This window comes from Typopeltis vanoorti, chromosome 11, assembly GCF_054136105.1.
Source record: "Typopeltis vanoorti isolate ZY-2024b chromosome 11, IOZ_Tvanoo_1.0, whole genome shotgun sequence".
NCBI classification, from domain to species: domain Eukaryota; kingdom Metazoa; phylum Arthropoda; class Arachnida; order Uropygi; family Thelyphonidae; genus Typopeltis; species Typopeltis vanoorti.
Genome location: NC_143559.1, coordinates 55,031,897 through 55,055,361, shown reverse-complemented (window position 1 = coordinate 55,055,361; position 23,465 = coordinate 55,031,897). Strand labels below are relative to the sequence as shown.

The following is a 23,465-nucleotide window of genomic DNA, read 5'->3' as shown; positions in this document are numbered from 1 at the left end:
AAAATTCAACATACACACATTAAGAGAAACAAATATATTTGGAAGGGTGAACAATTTACTTTTTTTTTAGCTTGACCATTTAATAGCACATATCATATGAAATCGTTATATTTGTTTATAATGCCACCAGTGTTTTAATCCGAGGTGGATTACCTCGAAAATAACTGTGAACCCCCCCCCCCATATTTTTAAGACTCATGCACAGAGTTTTTTAGATACCAAGAAATATGCTAAATGTTGTTTGTAATTGCAGCAGTAAAATGAAAATAATTTGTACAAAAATTGAGTACACAAATGTGAAATTTGTTTACTAAATTGACATTACTATGACATAATATTGGCTGATTTTATCTCCATTTTTGCTATATATATATATAGATAGTGTGTATATATATATATAGTGCCAGATGACATTGGAGAAATGTAATATATAAACTCATATTAGGATTAGGAATTTTTATTACTTATGTTGTAACTAATTATGTGTAATGTGGTTGATATGTAGACAGAGAAGTTATTAGATATATAAAGAATTGTCTGAATATAACGAATATCATTGCTGTATGAAAGTAAAGAGCCAAAAGTAAGATTCATGTTGGTCGATTGGTAGAGCTTCTGCGACTAATGGCTCATAAAAAGTTAAGGAAGTTTGAGCGTGGTTAGTGGTTGGAAGGTATTCAATTGTTCGATGCTGTTGACACACTCTCCCTCGATGAGTCTTTGGACTCCCTGGAGGTGTCACATAATAATAATACTTGAAGATGGTAATTGTCTCAATTTGTGGTTAATTCCATATATTCTTATTAGTATTATATCATCAAATTCCTGATAAGTACCTACAGAGGCTATAATGAATACTGTGATAGTATTTAATGATATGTATACATTATTATTAACTCCCTGTTAACAGTTATCTTACAAAGTAAGTTATTTGTCAGGGCCCTAATCTTGTCAGATGTATTTCATTCTTGTAAATCATTCTAATCTTGGTCTTTCTGTTCTTTTTTTATTTCTTGCCATCCTCACAGAAAAAAAAAAAAAATGATTCTGCCAATGATGCCATCTGTTCACTCACTTAATTTTTCACATAACTCTAATCTTTAATTAACTGTTCATATGTATCCTGACTGACTGACTGGCTAGTGTATTCATTCTCCAGACAACAGGCTGTAGGTTCAAATCTTTCTTTGGGTATGGATGGGCTTGTCTTCAAGCAGGAGATGAATTTAATTCATCTCCCGCTGATCCACATAGGTGACAATTGTATACTTAGTTTTAATCCTTTACCCAAGGAAGCAAAACAATGTTTTGCATATGAAATATATTCACATCTAAGCTCTTGTATATAGATACTAATAACTTGCCTTAGTATGCATCCCATAATGCAAAGCACACATCCTTTTGGATGTGTAAAATGATATGCATGTGGAGGGATCACTACCCAGAGATACAACAGGACCAAGGTATAAAAAACTTTAACCATCTTTCTCTCATTCAGAGATTTTTATTAATAAGGTCTAGCACCTTTTGGCTACTTGTATATGAGATATACTTTGAGTGCTGTATGGAGACTCGTTAGTACGAGGTGTGTTAGTAGAGGATTTGACAAAATCGTACCAACATGGTGCGACCATAAAGGATGTAACTGAGTCTATTAGAGAGCAAAAGGAAAGGGTGAAAGAAATGATTGTTGTGGCAGGTACGAATGATTTGAAAGGAGATAAAATGGAAATGATAGAAGACCTGAATGAATTGTTTGAGGTAGCAAAAGAAAAGAGTGAGAGAGTTAGAATGATTAGTCTTTTGCCACGGTATGACAGTGAAATGTTTAAAAGGAGGGCCATAATTGCGAATGACTTTATGCGTGGGTTATGTAGGACGAGTGGTGTGGAATTTGTGGACGCGTGGAGTGAGTTTGATGGGCGAAAGGATCTATATAAGATGGATGGTTACATTTGAATGGTTACGGTGTAAGAAGACTTGAGAAAGTGTTGCTGAATGTGGCAGATGTGTAAATTCAGGGAAACTAGATTTATTAAGGGGGGGGAGTAAATAAACAGTCCTTAGGGAGGCAGTTGAATCTAAGAATGAATATAATATGCCCGAGCAAATAAAGACAACAAATCAGAGTGGGATAATTAATATAAGGCATCAAGGTATGGTTGGGGCTAATGGGGGTCTTAAATTCATGTACACTAATGCTAGGAGTATTAGGAACAAGAAGGAAGAGTTTTTGGCCATGGTTGGCACTTCCAGACCACAGGTTATTGGTATTATTGAAACATGGCTGACTGTAGATGATATAGCTAGTGGGATTGAATGTGATGGGTATAGTGTGTTCAGGAATGACAGAGAGAATAAAATGGGGGGAGGAGTATTGTTGATGATAGCTGATGAGCTACAGCCAAGGAGAATAGAAGTTGAATTGCAGGATAGAGAAAAGAGCACATTTGAGGCCATATGGTGTGAGATTGTGGCTAGCAGAACTAAATATACAATTGGGTGCTGCTATAGACCAGGTGATGGAAAAGATGGTGGCGACAGTATGCAAAAGCAAATAGAAGAAATGAGTGGAAGAAGGGTGATTATTATGGGAGATTTCAACTATGGTCGCATTGATTGGAGTGAGGAGAGGACACACGGGAGGAAGGAATTGGATTTTATGCGGTTATTAAGGGATAACTATCTGCGACAGCATGTAATGGAAAATACTAGGGGTCAGAGAGTGCTTGACCTAGTAATTACATCTGAGGATTTGGCTGTAACAAATATGACCACATTGCCACCAATCGGTGAGAGTGATCATAGGGTCTTGACTTGGGAGGTGGCTAAAGGTGTAGAATTTTCAATTAAGACAGGGTACATTTGGAATTATCGGGCTGGAAAGTATGACAAGCTTAGGAGTTTGATTGGCTCAGTGCCATGGCATGTACAACTGCAAGGAGAAGTTGATAGTGCATGGGAGGTGGTTAAGAAGTGCTTGCATGAAGCAATGGCTGACTGTATACCTAGAGTCCGAATAATAAATCAAGTAGGGGTTAAATGGATGAATAACACGATTAAGCTTGAGCTGCAAAAAAAGAAACAACTATGGAGGGAATTTAAGGAGAAAGGTGACCAGCAGGCACATGAACGGTATAAAGCGCAGGCCAGAAGGGTGAAGAGTGTGGTAAGAAAAGCAAAAAAGGATTACGAAAGAACATTGGCCATGCAGGCTAAAGAGAATCCTAAACAGTTTTTTAGATATGTAGCAAGTAAAAGGAAAAATGTACATGGCAGAATGATTTTAAAGAATGCCGATGGTAGGGAGGTAACTGAATCAGTTGAGATAGCTGAGTTACTGAGTGAGCACTTTGCAAGAATATATCATCCAGGTGGTGACATTGCAGAAATGAATAAACCAGTCGATTATACGGGAATTGTGGTGAATGAAGTGGAGGTGGGTAGTCTATTGCATAACCTCAATGTCAATACATCTGTCGGGTTGGATGGTATACCAGCTCGTGTAGTACGAGAAGCAGCTAATGAATTGTCAGTACCCTTGACCATTTTGTTTAATTTGAGTCTCGGGTCTGGGTTAGTCCCGAGCGGGTGGAGGAGGGGAAAATAGTTCCACTGCATAAAGGTGGTTCCAAGACCGCTGTTGTAAATTACTGACTGATTAGCATATCAGGAATCATTGTCAAGTTCTTAGAGAAATTAGTCAAGAAAAGAATACAGGATTGGATAGATGAAAATGGGATATTGTATGGGGGACAACATGGTTTTGTGAAGGGTAAATCATGCCTCAGTAACTTGCTCACGTTTTATAACACAGTGACAGCTGAACTGGATAGGGGTAATGGGTTTACAGTGATACTACTGGACCTTGCCAAGGCCTTTGACAGGATACCACATGGAACCCTAATCAGTAAACTGGAGCAGATGGGGGATAGATATAGGGTTGGTAAGATGGATAGGAGGGTGATTGAAGGAGAGATACCAGAGAGTGGTTTATTCAGGAGTGGAGTCAAAAAGACGTCTTGTGACTAGTGGAGTGCCGCAGGGCTCTGTTCTTGGACCACTGCTTTTCAATTTGTTCATCAATGATATTGGAAAGGATTTGAGAGGAAGTGTTCACTTGTTTGCTGATGATGCAAAGTTGGGTAGAACAATTGTGAGTGCACAGGATGTCAAAATTTTACAGGATGATTTGGATAGTTTGGAGGACTGGGCTAGGAAAAATGGATGTCAGTTTAATGTGGCAAAGTGTAAGGTTATGCACTTTGGGGTGAAAAGAATAGCAGCAGTATATCGCATAGGTGGAACCGTACTCCAGGAGATTGATGAGGCCAGGGATTTGGGAGTGCTGGTGGATAGGGAGTTGAAGTTTAGGGGGCACATTGCAAAAAGTAACTAAAACAGCTCACCAAATCGCTTGGCTTATGAAAAATACTTTAACATGCAGAGAGAAGCAAGTTGTTGTTCCTCTGTATCGAGCCTTGATAAGACCCCATCTGGACTTCGTGCCCAGTTATGGGCACCAGGGTTTCCTCGTGATGGGGAGGAAGTGGAGAGGGTCTAGAGATGAGTGACCAAGATGATAGCAGGTCTGTGGAATGAACCTTATGAGGATAGGTTGAGGATTTGTGGGTTGCAGAAATTGGACGATAGGCGAAGGTGGGGTGATATGATTGAGACATTCAAATTACTGAAGGGTTTTTATAAGATTGATCCAGAAGATATTTTTGAAAATATGACTGGTGGTGGGAGGACTAGGGGCCATGCATGGAAGCTGGGCAAGAGCGTGGTTAACAAGGGTGTTAGAGCTAGGTTTTTAACTTGGAGAGTGGTGAATGAGTGGAATAAGCTTCCATAGTCTGTTGTGGGTGCTAACGACCGTGAATGAGTTCAAGGCAAGATATGATAGATACTGTGTGAATGTTGAATAGTTGTTCCAGACATGATGTTAGGGCCTCCCTCGATGAGTCTGTCGACTCCTTGGAGTTTCCCGGAACAATAATAATAATATATATATATGACTTCTGCATTACTTCAACCTTGGTATCTCTCCTGGGTCTAGCTCCCACTGATGAGACCTCAGTAAAGGTTGAAACTAGTCTGGGTAGTGATCCCTTCCATTATGCATAGCATTTTGCACATCTGAAAGGATGTGTGCTTTACATTATGGGATATATACTAAAGCAAGTGATGTGAAGTTATTAGCCTATTATTATATGCTTGTATATAACCTCTATATTTTTATGTTATAAGCTTTATCGATTCTTCCAGTCTTTGTTAGATCTTCTATTTCTTTACATTTCTCTGTATACCATTGTTCTTTTGCTTCTTTACACTTTCTGTTTATCATATTTTTTATATGTTTATATTTCTCTTTGCCTTCTTCTTTTAGGGAGGTTTTGTATTTTCTTCTTTCATCTATTAGATCTAGAATGTCCTGGGTGATCCATGGTTTTTTTATTTGCTTCTTCCTTAATCCAATGCAGTCATTGGTGGCCTTGATGATTGTATCCTTCAAATGAGTCCATTTTTTCCTCTATGTTTTTCTTTTCCCTCTCTCCAGTTTTAATGCTTTCATCGGTTTGCTGTTTATAGTTTTTATGGTTTTCCTCTGTTTTCAGGTTACTTATGTTCCATTTGAGCCTTTTCCTTGGTTGTGACAACTTTTTAAATTTCAGATTACATTTCAATAAAACCAAATTGTGGTCACTATCAACATCAGCTCCCGGATAACTTTTGAATGATTTTACTTGATTTTTAAATCTATTTCTTGTCATAATATAATCTGATACCTTCCTATATCTCCCGGCATTTTCCAAGTATACCTTCTTCTTTTTGGTACCTTATACCAGGTATTAGTAATGATCAGATTGAATTGGTGGCAGAACTCCACAAGTCTATCTCCTCTTTCATTTTGGCATCCAAGTCCATACTTTCCCACCTCTCTACCATCTTTGCCTTCACCAATGACTGCATTCCAATCCCCATGACAATAAGATTATCTTCCTTCTTGGTTAGTTTGATTAGATTCCCAATATCTACATATACTCTCTCAACTTCATCATCACTGTGGTTGCTAGTAGGCATGTAAGCTTGTATTATTATAATATTTGTTGGTTTTGCTTCTAGTTTTACCATTATCAATCTGCTACTACATTTTAATGAATTGATTACTCTTCTTCATTGAGAACCACCGGGACTCCATTTTTTGCTGTCTCATCACCTGAATAAATGATTCTGTAATCACCACTGCAAAAGTCTCCAGTTCCAGTCCATCTCATTTCACTAATTCCCAATATGGCTATTTTTAATCTATCCATTTCTCTCTTCAAATTTTCCAATTTGTAGGAAGGTTCTCACATTCCACGTCCCAATGAATGTATAAGGATTTCGCTGGTTTACGACCTGAGAAGCCTTGCTTCTTCCCCTGCCATGCACAAGTATTGAGCCATTATGCGCTTTACTGTTTTTTAGAATGTCCATCCATACTGCTATCTTACTAGGGAAAAATAGAACAAGGTGGTATCCCCCCCCTTGCCTTCCCTGTCCAGCAATAGCCTTCTAGAGAGAGGCTCAGTGTGCTAGCCGTTTCTCATTCCTCATGATTATCCGCTTACCACCGTATCCTTTATACCATTGTCACTTATGGTGATCTTCCGCTGATCAGGATGAAAGTTGTTGCTGCCCCAACTTCCAGCGGGCTGTAAGTTATTTAATGGCGGTTACATGTCGCATCCCAGTCAGTGGAAATGTGTGGCTTTTTATAGAGATAACCATGCCACTGTCTATCTCACCACTTCCTGTTGGTAAATGCCGTCCCATTGTCCACGACTGCTTATTCACAGGTTTCCCTGTTTATTCACAGCGTGTCCAGGTTGCAGATAGGGGAATGGCCTCTGGATACAGAGGTTAGCTGTGAATAAACAGGAAAACCTGTGAATAAGCAGTTGTGGACAATGGGACGTTATGTTATAGCATGGGACCCATGCCCCAAGCTAACATTATCATCAAACAATAAGCTTAATATCACATGCTTCGAAAATACTACTCAAAATCATACAAAATAGACAAACAAAGAAGGTTGAAGGATATGTTGGCAATGACCAGTTTGGATTCAGGAAACAGCAGGGGACAAGAGAAGCAATCCTAGCTCTAAGAACAGTTATTGAAAGAAGATTGGAGAAGAATCAAAATACTCTGATAGTCTTTCTTGACTTGGAGAAAGCCTTCGATAGTATTGACTGGAATCAAATATTTCACCTGCTAAAAACAATAAAGATAGATTGGAGAGATAGAAGGCTCATATTTAATCTTTACAAGCATCAAGAAGCCCTAATAGAAGCAGCCAGCAATACAACAAAAACCACAATAGCAAAAATACGTAGAGGTGTAAGACAGGGGTGCTCTCTTTCACTCATATTGTTTAATCTGTACATTGAAGATGCAATAAATAAACTGAAAGAACTAATACCAGAATTAAGATAAATGGAATTGATATTAACTGGTTATGGTTTGCGGATGATATAGCAGTTTTAGCTGATAACGAAAACAAACAAAGCCCCTAACAAAGATGGAAGAAATCTTCACACAGTACAGCCTAAAAATTAATTATAAGAAAATAAAATTATTAAATACAAGTAAAGCAAATCCAATGAAAATAAACCTGGAAATAAATAATAACCTACTACAACAGGCATCCTCTTTTAAATATCTTGGAAGTCTTATCACAGAAGATGGAAGAAACCAATCAGATATTAAAGCACGAATAATCCTAGCCAAAAAAGCATTCTATAACAGAAGAAACATTTTTACCAGTAAGGGACTTAGCATCCAGCTCAAAAAAAGGCTAGTGAAAACATACATATGGAGCATTGCATTATATGGTTGTGAGGCCTGAACTCTAACAAAACAAGACATGAAAAAGTTGGATTCATTTGAACTTCGGTGCTGGAGAAAGATGATTAAAATTAGTTGGACAGAAAAGTAATGAGGTCCTGAATATAGTTCACGAAGGGCGGTCATTAATGAAACACATCAATAAGAGAAGAAAAAGCCTAATTGGACACCATTTGAGGCATGGGGGACTGATTACAGAAATAATGGATGGGACTGTAGAAGGAAAGAGGCCACGAGGCAGACAAGAATTTCATATATAAATAACACAATGATTCTAACTGGCACTAAGAGTTATGAAGAGATAAAAAGGAAGTCACAAGACAGGATGTTGTGATGTGCTGCTATATTTACCAATTTTCGGATTGATGCACCAAAGAAGAAGAACCTCTATATACAAGTATCTCAGATGTGACATATATTTCAAGTGCAAAATCTTATTTTGCTTCCTTGGGTAAAGGATTAAAACCAAGTATATAATTTCTTGGTATCTTTACTGTATAATAGAACCAAGGTAAAAAAAACTTTCAACTTATTTAACAGTATAACATCACTACATAAGCTGAGTTGAATATTCTCAATTTTCTTATCAGATGTAATGCCACTTTCTTTCATAATCTGATCCATTTAGGTAACGATTAACAGTGAACATGTCCGTTATCACAAAAGATTTCACCATATGCATTCTGGGCTGAAACAATGTTTTCATTAGAGTTTGTTTCTTTTAGGGTTACACGGTGATCAGCACTCATATTTGTAGATTTAGGGACTCAAAAACACACGTGTTGAACAGAGTTTGTTGTTAAGTTTCCAAGGTTTGGTTCTTGTTTTCAAACTCAGTTTTCCTAGAATATTTTATTATTATTATTATTATTACGACCCCAAGACCTCATGGAGTCGAAGACTCTTTCAAAATTTCCTCATGCTCGACATTCCAGAGGTCAGAAACTACCTTAGTCAGTCTCCTTTGGATCCTCTCCAATATCTCTTCATCCTTCTGAAAACTAGGTGACCAAATCTGGGCACAATAGTCCATGTGTGGCCTAATCAAAGCCTTATTCAACACAACAAGAATCTCCCTACTTCTATACGTCAGTGTCCTCTGCATCATTCCCAGAAGCCTTTGTGTTGCCTTCACAATTTTGGCGATGTGTCCCCTAAATTTTAGATCCTTATCCACTATCACCCCCAGATCTTTTATATCCTCTACCTCCAACAATATATTGTCACCAAGCATAAATTCTACATCCCATCTTTGTTTTCCAAATTTTAAAACCTTACATTTTGCAACATTGAACTCACATCCCCATTTCCATGCCCAATCACTCGATCTATTCAAGTCTTCCTGTAAGGCCACAACATCTTCACTACACTTCATGGTTCATCCCAACTTTGCATCATCTGCAAACAACTGAATATCTCCATCCAAATCTTCACCTATATCATTAATATACAAGTTAAACAGCAATGGACCTAAAACAGACCCCTGAGGCACTCCACTAGTGACTTTCCTTTTCATGGATATTGCTCCCCCATACACAACTTGTTCATACCTATCAGATAGCCAGTCTCCAATCCAATGCACCAATCTAATATCCAATCCCATCTGCTCTAGTTTGACTGTCAACTTATCATGAGGTACTCTATCAAAAGCCTTTGCAAAATCCAAGTATGTTACTGTGTATCCTTTTCCTCTGTCCAAGGAAGCAGTCACTTTATTGTAATAAGTAAGTAGATTATAAAACATGACCTCCCTTTAGCAAATCCATGCTGTCCATCAAAGATAATACCATTATTATCAACCCGACTCTGGATTCTAGTTCTCACAAGCTCTCCAACAACTTAACCACAACACCTGACACACAGATAGGCCTATAGTTTGATGCTTGAGTTCGATCACCTCCTTTATGAAGTGGCACAATCTTGCCCTCCTTCCACTCCTTAGGAACTTGACCGAGTGCAAGACTCATATTAAAAAAATATGTCAAGGCAGGTGTCAACTCCTTGGCACATTCTTTCAGAATACGTGGTGATATATTATCAAGTCCCACAGCCTTATTAACATCTAGTTTACTCAACTCCCCATACACCTCTTGCTCATCTACAGTCAGTCTCTCCTCCCCATCATCAACTGCTCTCAATCCCTCCATGAAGTCACATTCACAAGATTGAAAGATCTTTATGAACTGGTCATTAAGTATCTCCACCACACATTCTGCATCAGTTGTCTTTATACCATTTTCTCCAATCAATGTCATCCTTCCATAATTATTCTTTCTTTTGCTGGCTACATATCGAAAGAACTCCTTAGGATTCTTTTTGGCTTCATTAGCCAACTGCTGTTCATACCTCTCTTTAGCTACCCTCGCCAACCAAGTCACCATCCTTGCTTGGTCTTTGTAGACCTCATGGAATTGGTTATTTGATTTTACTAGTTACCTTTAAAAGATATTCAGCTCTGATTCATTTTAGAACTTTGTACATATAAAATTCATTTTCATCTAGTTCAAAAACTAAATATGATTTCTTATTTCAGATAGCTTTTGTGCTTGTTTTCTGAAACCCATTATGAAGACCATTATCACCAGTAACAGTCAGTGGAATTCCCGTATTTCTCCATGTAAATATGCACAAATCTTTATGTTGAAACATGGTATTAGTAATGATTATTCCATGTTCTGAACAGAAAGTCAGCAACTAGTTACTCTGTTATTATTAACTTGCTCTTTCTCCAAATTTTCTGAAAACATTTCATTGTCTAATGTCCATTTCTTGTTCTGCTGTTTAGATCTCCATTTTGAACCAGCTTTTTTTTTCTTTTTCTTTTTTATTTTGCTTTGTCAGCTGCTGTCTCTAATGAATCGAAAATTTCTTCCACTTCTTCTTAGTAGAACTTTCAGTTGGACTGCAGGCACAGGTAAGACTCATTTTCCAGTTTCTTATTTACAGATTTTCCACATCACTACTTCTCACACATGTTTAATGGAAAAATAGACATCTAAAGCAAATAATTAACTAAATTTATTTAGCTAATTAGATGAATAAGCCAATACTTTGCCTGGTCACCAAGCCATCTTTATGGGCACAAAGAAATACATTGAGCATGTATGCAGACACATAGTAGGAAGACAAACACAAATTAATTGTAAAAAGCGCCCTCTATGGTGTGGTGATAGACATGTGCCCTAAATGGTCAACACTTGGTCTCAAAATGATGATCCCCTTGATTTCTGGCAGTGTAATACAGCTGAATTTGTTTAAGTTTATGGAATGTTGTAGTTCTATGGCGGATTTCAAAAATAGGTGATGTAGGAGAGAGGTTTACCCCATTGGACCCAGTGATCTGTATCCATGGCATGGTCGGTCTACCACACTAGAATGACTGTAGTGTAGATGGACATATTCTTCTAGATGGATATTGGCAGTTCTTCCCATTTGTCAGAAGTGTTTAAGTTTGCAGGAGCAAGGGATATTATAGAACCTTGGATGGTCAGGTGGTGGAGAGGATCTTGAAGTGAGCAGGTAACTGTAGTTAGTAAGGCCTAAGTCTACATGTTATACTTTTTAAGAAACCATGTAATTTTTTTTCTGAGGTTCTCCAGATGTAGGGAATGGCAATAGATTTTTTGTGTTCTGGATTTTGGAGGAGCAGGTGTGCAGAGAGCTCTGTTGATTTTGTTAAGGGATAAGCCATTGGCTAAAAGTGTCTCAGTTGTGATTGATTTCAGTAGAGAGGCTAATGTATTCCATGCAGGTGGTTTTGGTTTTGTTTGCTAAGTTTGGGAGGAGGGGGTGGTGTGATAGTTGGTGGATATACCTTCCACAAGGTACAATGAAAAGGATAAGGATCCATCTGGTAAATTACGAGGGGCAGGGGTCTGAAAAGTTCTCAGCCTCAAACCATAGATAGCAACACTATTGGCAAGATAAGATTTTTTTTTTCTAAGTTGGTACATCTGTCATAAGCATCCATGTAAAATTGCAAGCATTCTGTCAAGAAGTTTGTTTTATACAACTGTCTTAAGCAAAAATTGACTATCGTGTGGTTATAAAATTCTTTGTAAAAGAAGGTTTAACGGCAAAAGAAATTTATTCGAAGTTCCTAAAAGTTTATGTGCACTCTTCTCCTTTGTTTTCAACAATTAAGAAATGGACTGCTGAGTATAAACGTGGCCATACCAACCTTGAAGATGATCCACGTGCAACATGTCCAAAACGTGTAACAACACCAGAAATCATTAATCAAGTGCACGATATGGTATTGGATGACCAGCGAGTCAAAGTGCGTGAATTGTTGAGACTATAGGCATTTCAAAAGAATGTGTAGGATATATTTTGCATGAATTCCAAATGAAAAAGCGTTGCACAAGATGGGTGCTGCGCTTGCTCACAGCAGATCAAAAACGCACTCACATGAAAAGCTCTGAACAGTGCTTGGAGCGTTTTAACAAGAATAAAACTGATTTTATACATCGATTTATTACTGTGGATGAGACTTGGATTCACCATTTCACACCAAAATCCAAACAGCTATTCAAAACAGTGGACAGAAGCAGGTTGTTCAGCGCCAAAGAAGACTTAATTGGTTCCATTAATGGGAAAGGTCATGGCATTGGTGTTTTGGGATGCTAAAGGCATTTTGTTTATTAATTATCTTGAAAAGGATAAAACAATAACCGGGGAATATTATTCAGATTTTTTAACCAGACTAGTCGAAAAAATTCATGAGAAAAGATCTGGTTTGCAGAAGTAAAAAATCATCTTTCATCAGAACAATGCACCTGCTCACGAAGGTGTTTTGGCAATGGGAAAATTAAGGGATCAGCATTATGAATTGTTTGAACACCACCCTCTTCCCCAGATTTAGCTCCCTCTGACTTCTATTTCTTCCCAAAACTAAAACTCTTCCTTGCTGGTCAGTGTTTTTCTTTGAATCAAGAAGTGATTGCAGTTGTAGAGGAGTATTTTGCAGATCTTACTAAGAACCACTACAGAGACGGGATGATGATGCTGGAGCATCGCTGGAATAAATGTATTAGTCTTAAGGGAGATTATGTTGAAAAATAAAAATAATTTTGAAATTATAAATTAGTTTTTTCATTGTTTGACCGAGAACTTTTCAGACTGCCCTCGTAGAATGCCAAGGAAGGGCAGACAGTTATGAAGATATCTTGGTGACCAAGATAAAATATTGGCTTATTAATCTAATTAGCTAAATAAATTTAGTAAGTTAATTATTAGCTTTAGATGTCTGTTTTTCCACTAAACACCAGCATGAGTAATAATCAACGTCTGGGTATCCACCAGATCACATCACTACTAGAAATCACTTGCATTAAAAAAAAGTATCTCCATGCTTAGTGTTAATTGCTATAGCTGCTAATCCTATTACATGGATATTATCTCTTATTGTTTAGTAGAATATCTCCTTTTATTTTTTTTTTTGTCTAAAATTTGACACAAATTTATGTTGTCATGCTGCTTCTGCAATACTTCTGTCAGTTTATTCTCTTTTCTGTTGATGTTTCTTATGTTGATAGTGCTGATCCTCAGCATTTGCTAATGTTGAGTTTGAGTTTTTGTATGTTGTCAAATTCTCTTGTACCTTCAATATATTTTGGTTTAAGCTGATACAGAATACAGTTTGATTGGCTAAATCCCAAATTGCTAGCCCATCCTCGTTTCCCCCCCCCCCTTTTTTTTTCAGTATCCTAGCAGATACCTACGCATAGGTACACCAGAAGATGAGGATACAACATTAGGCCTCAATCAATTCTCATTCTCTGCATTTCTCAAAAGGGTTAATATTCATATTTATATTGGAGTCACATTATGAAGAAAAGTGCATTAAAGCTGACATCAAAATTGGAGTTGTTAATCTCATCTCTTTACTTTATGCAGATGGTGTTATACTCTTAAATGCATTCAGAATAAGGATTCCTTAAAAGTGTTAAATGCTATAGCTGCTAATCCTATTACATGGATATTATCTCTTATTGTGTAGTAGAATATCTCCTTTTATTTTTTTTTTTTTGTCTAAAATTTGACACAAATTTATGTTGTCATGCTGCTTCTGCAATACTTCTGTCAGTTTATTCTCTTTTCTGTTGATGTTTCTTATGTTGATAGTGCTGATCCTCAGCATTTGCTAATGTTGAGTTTGAGTTTTTGTATGTTGTCAAATTCTCTTGTACCTTCAATATATTTTGGTTTAAGCTGATACAGAATACAGTTTGATTGGCTAAATCCCAAATTGCCAGCCCATCCTCGTTTTTCCCCCCCTTTTTTTTTTCAGTATCCTAGCAGATACCTACGCATAGGTACACCAGAAGATGAGGATACAACATTAGGCCTCAATCAATTCTCATTCTCTGCATTTCTCAAAAGGGTTAATATTCATATTTATATTGGAGTCACATTATGAAGAAAAGTGCATTAAAGCTGACATCAAAATTGGAGTTGTTAATCTCATCTCTTTACTTTATGCAGATGGTGTTATACTCTTAAATGCATTCAGAATAAGGATTCCTTAAAAGTGTTAAATGCTATAGCTGCTAATCCTATTACATGGATATTATCTCTTATTGTGTAGTAGAATATCTCCTTTTATTTTTTTTTTTTTGTCTAAAATTTGACACAAATTTATGTTGTCATGCTGCTTCTGCAATACTTCTGTCAGTTTATTCTCTTTTCTGTTGATGTTTCTTATGTTGATAGTGCTGATCCTCAGCATTTGCTAATGTTGAGTTTGAGTTTTTGTATGTTGTCAAATTCTCTTGTACCTTCAATATATTTTGGTTTAAGCTGATACAGAATACAGTTTGATTGGCTAAATCCCAAATTGCCAGCCCATCCTCGTTTTTCCCCCCCTTTTTTTTTTCAGTATCCTAGCAGATACCTACGCATAGGTACACCAGAAGATGAGGATACAACATTAGGCCTCAATCAATTCTCATTCTCTGCATTTCTCAAAAGGGTTAATATTCATATTTATATTGGAGTCACATTATGAAGAAAAGTGCATTAAAGCTGACATCAAAATTGGAGTTGTTAATCTCATCTCTTTACTTTATGCAGATGGTGTTATACTCTTAAATGCATTCAGAATAAGGATTCCTTAACTAATTGCATAACTGTTGTAACAAATTTGGCATGAAAATCAGCAATAATACAGACTGAAAATAAGCAGACATTGAAAACATCAGCTGCATCATTAACGGGAAATCAATAGAACAGGTAAAATACTTCAGTTGTTTAGGCACAATTTTTAGTTCAAAAATTGTCTAAACAGCTGAAGATAGGTTAAATATGGAAATAGACAACAGAATTAGTAAAGCTGGTTACTGAGAGGGAGGGGAGGTAATAAATTTATATGGAATACAAGAGAAATTAGCCAAAGACTAAATTACCTATATACAAGACAGTGTTCAAATTATTTTTAACTTGACATTATTATCATTGTTAACTGGATTTGAGGTGAACTAGAAATAAGAGCTTTTTTTTATTATTATTATTGTTATTATTGTATGGTCATCTCCATGGAGTCTAAAGACTCATCACAGAAGGCCCAAACTATCCACACAATCTGTCATACCTATCCTTGAACCCATTAACAGACAGAGCACTCACAATGGACTCTGACAACCCTTTCCATTCTTTCACAACTCTCCGAGCAAAAATTCTACTAACCACATCTTTCCAGGGGTGACCTTTTGTTCTGGCTCCTGTAGGTGAGTGCTGAAACATTTCCCTTGCATCAATCCTATAAAATTTTTTAAGCAGCTAAAATGTTTCTCTCATATCCTCTCTTTTTCTCCTATCAACTAACTTCTGCAATCCACACACACCCTCATTCTATCCTCATAGGGAACATTCCACAGACCACTCACCATTTTGGTTGCTCGCCTCTGAATGTTCTCCACTGCTTCATCATCCCCAAGCAACCCAGGAGACCAGAACTAGCAGAGCACAGTGATCCAGATGTGGATGTATCAAGGTCTTATAAAGAGGAATAATAACGTCCTTATCTCTACTTGTTAATGTGTTCTTCACTAGCCAAGTAATCTTATGGGCTACCTTAGCAGTATTTACCTTAAAATTTATCTTAGCAATATCTACCTTAAAAAACCACCAGGCAGAAACTTTTAAATTGAAAAAGTGGAACAGCTTAAAAATTTAGGAGTAATGATCACTAGCCAACCAAATGAGATGGTGGAAGTGCAGAATCAAATAGAGAAAAGTAATCAGGCTTTTTATTCTCTCTCATGTGTACTTAGTTCAAAAGATATTTATTTGGAAGACTAAATTAAAAATACATAAGTTGATAATTTCTTCATATGTTATCTATGAATGTGAAACCTGGATATTTACAGCAAGGATAGAGAATTTGATTTTTGCTTTTGAAAGGAAAATCCTTAGACAAATAATATTTGGCCCAGATAGTGCTCTCTGGAGAATCAGATACATCCATGAGATATACTTGCTCTATAAAGAATCCACAATATCTAGTACATGTGTAATCAAGTTCAAAAAGTTTGCAATGAACAAGACATGTTTGTCATGTGAAAAATGGAAAGTTTTACTATTTATTGTATTCTTAAGAAGACAATAAATAGTAAAAATCTTGGTAAAAGACTAAAAGGAAACCTAAAACAAGATGTTTAGACATCGTTAGTCAAGATAGCAACATCAATATTATGATGTCTAAACTGGAGAAGTAATGTTTTGGATTACCAAAACATTTTTTTTTACCTCCAACTGACAGGGTTGGAGGCAAAAAAAAAAAAAAAAAAAAGTTAGGATGCCAAGACTCAGTTTGGGCTGTAGAACCATAAGAAGAAAGAGATTATACCCACATAAAAGGTTGCATAACCTATAGCATAGTTGTCCCTGTATATTCCTCGAGTTCAAAGAATTAACAGAATGGAAATGAAATGGATGTGCAGTCATGTTAAGTAAGAGTTTATATATCATTAATGTAGAAATTAAGTCTTGTGGATGCCACTAGTTATATGCCCTCTACTGGACTCTACTCTTGAATAAATTACTCTCCAATAGCTCTTCATCAGCTACCTTGTTATCCACTTCACCAATTTTATATCCATCCCCGTGTGCTGCAATTTATTAATTAGAATTCCATACAATATCCTGTCTTCTCGTGGAAAGGCTTAGATGTTGGTTATGCATTTGTTACTAAATAATTTAAGGAAATTACGTCGACTAGGATATACGTTAAAATAAATTTTAATATACTTCAATATTTCGGCAACGTCATGTTGCTATTTTCAAGAAACGACATGTACATGCAGGCACAACAAACAGTAAATGAAGAAGAAGCAGGAAGCTATTATTTCTTCTAAAGTCTTGATGGTGCCCCTAGCAGGCAATGTTGGTATTCTTGGGCGATTGAGCTGCAGGTCTTCTGATGTAGGTTTCCCAAATTTGAGGCAGTCTCATACAGCCAAATTTGTTGAGGTTTGGATTGTTTCTTAGGGCTAAAGTTGATTCCATGAAAAGTGTATTGGTGAAACCAGATGTAGTCCTTGTGTTCTGAAATTCTGATATTTGCTGTACTACCTGTTTGGCCAAAGTTTGGACAGCTTACAGCTGCAAGGGACTTGGTATACACCAGGTAGGTCTAGGGGGGAGGGGAGGTTGGTCTTTAGTAGAGTGGATAAGGGATGCCAATTTTTTATATGGCCTGTAACAAGAATCCGCTCTACTAAAGACCAACCTCCCCCCCCCCCAGACCTACCTGGTGTATACAGGTCCCTTGCAGATGTAAGCTGTCCTACTTTGGCCAAACAGGCAGGACAGCAAAATATCAGAATTTCAGAACACAAGGACTACATCCGGTTTCACCAATACAGCCACTCTGGTCTTACTGACCATGCGCTGGATACCTGCTATAGAATACGGTGGAAGAAAGCCACAATAATACACCGTAGTAAATACAAACATGAAAGGCTTTTCATGGAATCAGCTTCAGCCCTAAGAAACAATCCAAACCTCAACAAATTTGGCTGCATGAGACTGCCTCAAATTTGGGAAACCTACATCAGAAGACCTTCAGCCCAATCGCCCAAGAATACCAACATTACCCGCTAGGGGGCACCATCAGGACTTCAGGAGAAATAATAGCTTCCTACTTCTTCCTCACTTACTGTTTGTTGTGCCTATGTGCATGTGTCTTGTTCTTAAGTTTCTTGAAAATGGCAATGTGACATTGCCAAAATATTGAAGTATATTAAAATTTATTTTAATGTGTATCCTAGTTGATGTTTTAATTTCCTTAAAATATTTAGTAAAAAAAAAACAATATCCTGTCAAAAGCTTTTGCAAAGCCCAGCAGTATTGCTGTATTATGTTGGAGGTTTAATGGATTTTTTACAACACTCAAAAAGAATTAAATTAGAATTTAATACTTCCTATATTTCGTCCTAGTCACTAGGACATCTATGGGGATTACAAAAACAATTAATGTAACATGCACACAAAAACTTACAATACTAAGCCCAACCACGTGAGTGACACTAAAGTCCTATCTAGGTGGAGCGCCCTCTAAGGGCGGTAGTAGGTGGCCTGGAATGTAAGGTGGGACCTCTGGTGATGAGTGTTTCCCAAATCTTCGGAAGCTTAATGCAACCGTATTTGTTAAGATTTGGTTGGTTTCTGAGAGCTGCTGCTGCTTCTAAGAAAAGTCTCTCTTTCTTGAATTTGCTGTGGTGGAGCATGGTGGTTTTCTTCCATGATACTCTGTGGGTGCAAAACATGGTCAGCCAAGCCTGAATGGCCATAGTTGTGTTTAACGATGTACGACTTGTGTTCTTCCAGGCGGATGGATGCTGATCTGCCTGTCTGTGCAAAGTATGCAAGCTTACAGGAACAGGGTACTTTGTAAACTCCAGGCAGAGAGAGAGGAGGGAGCTGATCTTTCGTAGAATGGATAAGGGTAGCAAGTTTGCGGTAGGGCTCATATGCTGTGTGTAGGTTATACTTTTTTAGTATCTCGGCTATTTTTTCCGAAGTGCCTCGGATGTAGGGTATGGTGATGGCATTTTTAAAATCTTGTTGACGAGAGGGACGGACGGGGAATGGGGGAGGAATTGATTATTTTTTTTGATACTGTGTTCGCTGTAGCCATTGGAGAGGAAAGTTCTGTGTATGTGGTTAAGCTCAGTAGTGAGGGCGGTTCCACTGGAACAAAGATTGTGGGCTCTCTTGGTAAGGGTTTTAATGATGCCATATTGTTGTGAGGGGGTGGTGGTGGTGTTGTGAGGGCTTTAAAGTGGGTCGAGTTTTTTATATAGGAAGCTGAATTTCCGGTGAGGGGGGACAGAGAGTTGGCCAGCTGTTTAGACAGTCTGTAACAAGGTGCATTGGTGGTATCTACTATAGGTCTGAGTGGGGAATTGGGTTTGTGAATTTTTTGGTAAACCGTATATTCGGGGGGGGGGACAGGAGCGGAAAAGTTTAAGTTTTTTCGTGACGTCAGGGGGCCAGGAGGTTACTTTTTTAAGTAAGATTTTTAATTTCTTAATTTGTGTTTTTGTGGGGTGTGTTCTAGCAGGATGTAGGTAGCGCGATCGCGGAGGATAATGTTCATTTTACGATTGTATTCACTGGTATTAAGAACAATGTAAAATGAACATTATCCTCCGCGATCGTGCTACCTACATCCCGCTAGAACACACCCCACAAAAACACAAGTTAAGAAATTAAAAATCTTACTTAAAAAAGTAACCTCCTGGCCTCCTGACGTCACGAAAAAACTTAAACCTTTCCGCTCCCATCCCCCCCGAATATACGGTTTACCAAAAAATCCACAAACCCAATTCCCCACTCAGACCTATAGTAGATGCCACCAATGCACCTTGTTACAGACTGTCTAAACAGCTGGCCAACTCTCTGTCCCCCCTCACCGGAAATTCAGCTTCCTATATAAAAAAACACGACCTACTTTAAAGCCCTCACAGAAAATTTAACCTTGAACAATACAGACATATTAGTAAGCTTTGATATCTCCTCTTTGTTTACCAATATTTCCTTAACTGACACTTTATCTCTCTTAGAAAACGTTTTCCCCTCTGACATCTTAGATCTCTTTTCCTTTGCCATCAACTCTGGGTATTTCTCTTGGAATAACAAAATCTACAAGCAGATAGAAGGAACCGCCATGGGTTCCCCCTCTCATCCCCCCTTGCCAATTTCTATATGGAAGATTTCGAAAAACCAGCCATAGACTCAGCCCCACTCAAACCTTCTATCTGGCTAAGATATGTAGATGATGTGTTCTCCATTTGGCCTCATGGCCCAGACACGTTAGACTCCTTCCTCGGTCATCTCAGTAGCCTACATCCAAGAATCCAGTTTACTATGGAAAAGGAAAAGAACAATTGTTTACCCTTCCTAGACACCTTAGTCACGCGCCTGCCTAATGATACACTTGCCTTCACTGTATACAGAGAACCCACACACACACAGGCAGATACATTCACAAACTCTCCCACCACCACCCCTCACAACAGTATGGTATCATTAAAACCCTTACCAAGAGAGCCCACAATCTTTGTTCCAGTGGAACCGCCCTCACTACTGAGCTTAACCACATACATAGAACTTTCCTCTCCAGTGGCTACAGCGAACACAGTATCAAAAAAAAATCAATTCCTCCCCCATTCCCCATCCCTCTCGTCAACAAGATTTTAAAAATGCCATCACCATACCCTACATACGACCAGCAAGTGACTTGGATAGGACTGGTTATAGACCTAAAAATGAACTCTGTTCGTTTACAGATGGCAGAAGTATCAGAAATATGGGAGATGAAATGGTTTCACTGATTGAGTTTATTCGCCCCAGAATCATTGGAATATGTGAAACATAGTTGAATGAAGATATCCTAATAATAGAAACTATTATTATTACTACTATTACCCTTGGACCCCATGGAGTCAAAGACTCATCTAGGAGGTCCTTTTGTCATACATGCAGCTAATCATACCATGCCTTAAATACACTCAGATTCTCTGCAGACATCATCCTCTCTGGCAAGGCATTCTAATCTTTCATGATGCTGCATGCAAAGAACCTCTGCTCACATCCTCCTTATCCGTCTTCCAGGGATGACCTCTGGTTTTCTCCTGATCTCCTACCATTTTCTGTAAGACCTCTTCAACATTGATCTTGTAACATCCCCTTACTAACTTGTAGGTCTCTATCATATAGGTCTCTATCATAGGCCTCTTCCTCCTATCCACTAGACTCTGGAAACTGCATCTTAAGCTTTTCTCATATTCGAGGAAAGAGCCTAATTAGAGCCTTATACAATGAACAAGAATCTCCTTACTTCTACAAGTCAATGACCTCTGCATCATTCCCAGATTTTGTTGTGTTGTCCTCACAATTTTGGCAATGTGTCCTCTACATTTTAGATCCTTATCCACTATCACCCCAAGATCTCTTATTTCCTCCATCTCCAACAATATGTCCCCACCAAGTGTAAATTCTACATCCAATCTTTGTTTCCCAAATTTTCAAACCTTACATTTTGCAGCATTGAACTGACATTCCCATGCCAGTTCACCCAATCTATTGAAGTCCTCTTGTAAGGCCACAACATCTTCTCTACTCTTCATAGTTTGTCCCAACTTTGCATCCTCTGCAAACAACTGAACAACCCCCATCCAAATCTTTGCCAATATCATCAACACAGGTTAAACAGCAATAACCCTAAAACAGACTTCTGAGGCACACCACTAGTGACGTTCCTCTTTTGGAAAGTCACTAGTGGTGTGTCTAATCAAAGAAAGTCACTGATCTTCCGCTCCATCCATTCCTTTGAAACTTACATTCCTTCATAATACATGGTGATATATTATCAAGTACCACAACCTTATTAACATCAAGTTTGTTCAATTCCCCATATGCCTCTTGCTCACTTACAATCAGTCTCTCATCATCAACTGCTCTCAAACTCTCCATGATGTCACATTCACAAGAATGAAAGAACCTTTATGAACTGCTCATTGAGTATCTCCACTATATCTTCCTTAGCAGTTGTTATACCATTTTCTCTACTCAATGTCATCCTGCCATAATCATTCTTTTTTTTTTTTGCTAGCTACATATTGAAAGAACTCCCTAGAATTAATTCTTTTTGGCTTTCTTAGCTAACTGCTACTTATATCATTCAATTTTGCTATCCTTACCAATCAAGTCACCCTTGTTGGAAGTTTTTTCCCACTTGGTTAGACTATAATAAAATTAGTTTAATCCTTTATCCAAGTGTAAGTAAACAAAGTTTGCGCCTGAAGTATCTTCAGGACTGAGGCAACTCGTGGTAAAGGTGGACTAAGCTCTCATCACTTGTCTTGTCTTAGTATCTCCCATAATGCAAAGCACATCTCCTTGCAGACATGTATAATGCTTTGCATTAAGGGAAGGGCCACTACCCAGACTGGTTTCGACCTTTATCAAGGTCTCGTCAGTATCACCACCTGTGGGTCTGGCTCCCACTGACGAGATGTCAATAAAGGTTGAAACCGATCTGGGTAGTGGCCCTTCCCTTAATGCATTATACATATCTGCAAGATGTGCTTTGCATTATGGGAGATAAGACAAGTGATGAGAGCTTAGTCCACCTTTACCACCAGTTGCCTCAGTCCTGAAGATACTTCAGGTGCAAACTTTGTTTGCTTACACGTGGATAAAGGATTAAACTAATTTTATTACAAGTCACCCTTCTTGCCTGTTCTTTGTAATCCTCATGAATTGATTATTACCACTTCTCTGCTGTCTCCATAATGCCTTTTTCTCCTGTATTGCATGCTTAATCTCTTCATTCATCCTTTTCACACTTACCTTATTTAACCTTCTGACCCTTGGAATACACTTATACATGTCTTCTTCTAGACAGTTCTTGAATATCCCCCAAGCTGCATTGATTTCCTTCCCAGCTAACTTCTCATTCCATGCTACACCTGCAAACTGTCTCCTGAGCTCCTCATAATCACCAGCCTTGTAGTTCCACATACAGTATATCCTTTTCTCACAGAGGTCCTCACACTGCTGGCAGCTACCCAGGTAATCACTTCATTTTTGCTCTCACCAACTGGAAGGTGATTTGACACTTTATTTATAATTGCATCCTCTGATGAGATGATAAAATCCAAGACCCTGAATCCTTATGTGTCCTTTGTTATGTACTGTCTGAGGTAGTTGTCTCTCAAAAACTCAAGAAACTGATTTTCTTTGCTTCCAGTTGCTATCTCATCATCCCAGTCTATATTACCATAATTGAAATCATCTATAATAATCACCCTGTTTTATTTGCTTGGCTAATTTGATTATACATTTCATGGTCACTACCATCCACATTATCAAGTCTATAACAACATCTTACTAAGTATTTTATTCTGTTCACCCCTATCTCACACAATACTGCCTCAGAACCACTGCCACTATTTTGCTCTTGCATGGCCATAACTCCTTCTCTAATCATCAATAGAACCCCCCCCCCTCCCTTTTTACCCTTTCTATCTTCATGAAACACATCATACTCTTCCATTTCT

At 37.9% G+C, this 23,465-nt stretch overlaps 1 protein-coding gene across 2 annotated transcripts in view; it reads left to right on the top strand.

Annotated features, from left to right (window-relative positions):
• The window catches only part of LOC150101593 (serine/threonine/tyrosine-interacting protein-like), a 264,341-nt gene that overhangs the window by 580 nt on the left and 240,296 nt on the right, over positions 1-23,465 (top strand). The window lies entirely within an intron of this gene.